We start from the raw sequence: 3,843 nt of genomic DNA on the forward strand, positions 1-3,843 counted from the left end.
GGGTGTGTGTGGGGGGTTGAGGCAGCTGAGAGGAAGAGTATGTTTATATATATATGTATTTGTATGTAATTCTGTACTTCCTTCCCTCCAGTTGGTCTCCATAGTCACAGACGAGACTCCCATTGAGCAGAAGAAGAACAGACTGATGATCAAGGACAGAGCATCTTCATCCTCCTCTTCCTCTCAGCTGCCTCAACCCCCCACACACACCCGCAAGCCTAAGCTCGCTCTGCTGCGGGAGGTTTTCGGAAGAGGTGGGGTTTGTGTTTCATCGTCTACAATTTAGACTTTGCAAAACATTGGCGAATCATTGCTAGTGACTCATTTGTTTTAGTTACCCTGTAAAGGAATACTGTTTAATTTCAGATCTAAAATAGTGTTTTATCTGTTTTAATCTCTCCAGGTTCGGTCTTTTGCTGGCTTCTTCCCCTCCACTCCAGCCCTCCGTCGGTTGGCGGCATCACCTACTCCGCCCTGCCCGACTACGACGTCTGATCTTGGCGAGGAAAGGTTTCGTGTGTGTGCGAGAGAGAAAAGAGTGAATTTTCTGCCGAGCTACGATGTCTTACCTTTTGGAAGGAGGATGGAGACCGGGATGAATGAAGTGTGTGTGTGTTAGATAAAGGAATGAGTGAGTGTATGAAATGTGTGATTTTATCCCCCCGGACCTAAACGAGTTCAGCCTCAGAACCCAGACTCTTGACTCTCTTTCCTGTTGGGACGGAGGAGCTCCGACGGTCCCGATCTGTAGTTTAACCACCAGCCTTCTTTGATTACTGTGTGTAGAGGTTGGCTTCTCGTGAACACTGGGGTTTGACTGATGTGGGTTTAACAAGGCTGATTTTTTTTTTTCTGGTATTTGATGCATTAATCTACTTCAATTTGTCCATTTTCACGTCCAGAAATTGCAAACATTCAGCGCCAGATTTAATAAGAATATGGACCAGGAGGGAATTTATTAGTGGATTTAATAACGTAGTGATCCTCCAAAACAGCTGCGGTTCAAGTCCACCAAAAACCTATTATTAAATGACACATTTGGCATTGCATTCCTTTTAACGTTGTCGAACTCACGATGGACAGGTTTTTTAAAAAAAAGGGGGGAAATCGATGCAGCAGAATCGGAGATTTCATCTTTTTGTTTTATTCTTTTTCCTCATCAAAACCTGGAGCCTACATTACCCAGAATGCAACACGTGTGTTACGCTAGTAGTCTAGTAGACACCAAAACTGTGGAAACTCCAAGATGCTAATAATGGAGTCTAATACACATGATGCAAAAGTATTTATGTATAAATACGACAAGGATTGATCAGCATTGACCCACATATCGGTCTGACCCCGGTGCTTTTACTCTGGTCAGTATTTATGATAACAGAAGATTTACAACACAAACTTTACCTCTTACTCAAACAAGCATCAGCCTGTAGAACGAAAAGCTACTGAAGGAGGTCAGGTAGGTCAACTTCATCAAAGTGTCACTACACCCTCAACCCCAGAATGAAAACTAGTTTCAGGTCTCACCCAAACTGTTGACACTAAATTTGCAGCACACTTAAATATCGCTCTATCCTCTCTTCATTGCAACTAAAGGGCCAAAATAACGAAGCCCTGGACCAGAAGTCTACTTATTTTGGGCCACATATTTTACAGATGCATCTCTAAGAGGTTCTTTGTTGTTACTGACATAGTTATAGTCCAACACTTTAATACAAACACCAAAAGACACTAGGTCACTGTATTTTTTATTATTTATTTATTTTTGTTCTCCGATCAAACAGTTGTTCTCAAGATAAGTGTTCTTCCTGAAGGGCAGAATTTCTACCCGGAACCATTTGCTTCCGAAGAACCCTTTTTTGGAGAAAGGGTTTTTCAAGGGTTCCCATGAGGAACCCTGGGTGGGTTCCAGATGAAACCCTTGAAATATAACAGGGTTCTCGGTAGAACCCCCTCGGTGTATTCCAGAGGACCCCCTTGGAATATTAAAGGGATCTCGGTAGAACATCGTGGGTGGGTTCTAGATAAAACCCTTGGAATATAAAAGGATTCTCGGTAGAACATCGTGGGTGGGTTCTGTATAAAACCCTTGGAATATGAAAGGATTATCGGTAGAACATCTTGGGTGGGTTCTAGATAAAACCCTTGGAATATAAAAGGAGGGTTCTTGTTGGCCCTTAGCAGGTGGAAAGATTCTGGTTAGAACCTCTAAAGAGGGTTCTGGGTGGAACCATTACACAGTTGAAGTGTTTCCTGTAGAACCTTTCATACGGGGTTCTGGGTGGAACCTTTCACAGATGTTCGGTTCTAAGTAGAAAACTCAAAGCATTCCAGGTGGAACCTTTTATAAAAGGTTCTACCAAAAAAAGGTTCTCCTATGGGGAGAAGCCGCAGAACCCTATGAAGTTCTAGTTGGCATGTTTAGTGACCAACTCTCATTTTTAAAAGATATTTATTTTATCCACTAATATGTCATTTTTTACGAGATGGAAAACAAAACGATCTACCTGTCCTCCGTTACATCCTGTGAACTATTGACACCAAACTGGTACAACAACAGAAATAATAGAAACTAAAACGATGTGTTCATGTGATGCCTCGTGGTTCATGAGCAAACAGGAAACAAGAATGTCCACAAAGAGATTAATTTTTGTGTTTCTGTTTATTTTATTTCCTCATTCCTGTGTTTATTTGTAAAGTACAACTGCGTTTGATGTGTTAACTAACTAAACTGAGTTACACTTATCGAACTAATACACACACACGCAGAGTACACTTCTCAGTATTCTGCTAAATCTCAGTGAAGGGACGATTTTTTAACTTATTTATTGTTTCTAACTATTCCGTGGAGATATCTCTACCAATAACTGTGTTTTGTTTTTTAATGTGATGGGGTGAGGTCGTCTTTGCTGCTGTTGTCGAAGCAACGATGAAGTGTGTAGTGGGGAAACAAAACAGTTTGAGGGTGAAGTTTAAGGCTGAACAAAACTACTTGGTTAGGTTTGGGCAACAAAAATACTGAAGATAGGTTTGGGCAACAAAAATACTGAAGATAGGTTTGGGCAACAAAAATACTGAAGATAGGTTTGGGCAACAAAAATACTTAGGTTTAGGCAACAAAAAGAAGTTGCAGAGATTGCCCATACATCTTTTAAAAAAGGAAGGGGTACACAAATAATAGTTAGCTTTTTACAGTATTTGTATTGTTATGTCTACACGTCGGAAACCGCTCTCCTTCATGTGATCATGAAACACTCACACTGAGGAGGTCTTTCGTGGTTGACGTCTCACTTTAAATTGAAAAGCGGCAGAAAAACCTGCAGACGCAAAGACAACTTCACCCCTCTGTGTGTTTTTGTGTATATAGTTATTATGTGTTGTCTTCATTTTTAACAAATGTTCCTCAAATGCTACAAAAACCAGAACAACTGCCAGTTGGGAGATGGTGTCACTTGTTGACTACTGTCAACCGCTCTCCAAACACTTCTTGACAGGCAGGTATCGCACACAGTACACACTCACCAAGGTTTGGTTCAGCTGTACATAGGAAGGTTCATATTTTATATATCGACGATGTGCAATTTTCATGAAGGGAAAAGTTATTTTTATTTTTTTATTTTTCTGTGTTTTCTCTATCGTGATCTGGATAAAAGAAAACAAAGGTTTGAAATGCTTTTGTATGAGTTGCGCGATGGATTTGTCTCACCTTGAATTTTAACATTTGTGGTGAAAATGAAACGGGGAAATAAGCTCTTCTTGCCTTTTCGTGTAAAATCTGAATAAGTTCCAGTCCCTGTACTCTGAAACATTTCAAACTGTGAATGTGTTGTGTCCGGGTGGGTTCTA

The sequence above is a fragment of the Anarrhichthys ocellatus genome, unplaced genomic scaffold (genome assembly GCF_004355925.1).
Source record: "Anarrhichthys ocellatus isolate YVR2014 unplaced genomic scaffold, GSC_Weel_1.0 scaffold11, whole genome shotgun sequence".
Classification (NCBI taxonomy): domain Eukaryota; kingdom Metazoa; phylum Chordata; class Actinopteri; order Perciformes; family Anarhichadidae; genus Anarrhichthys; species Anarrhichthys ocellatus.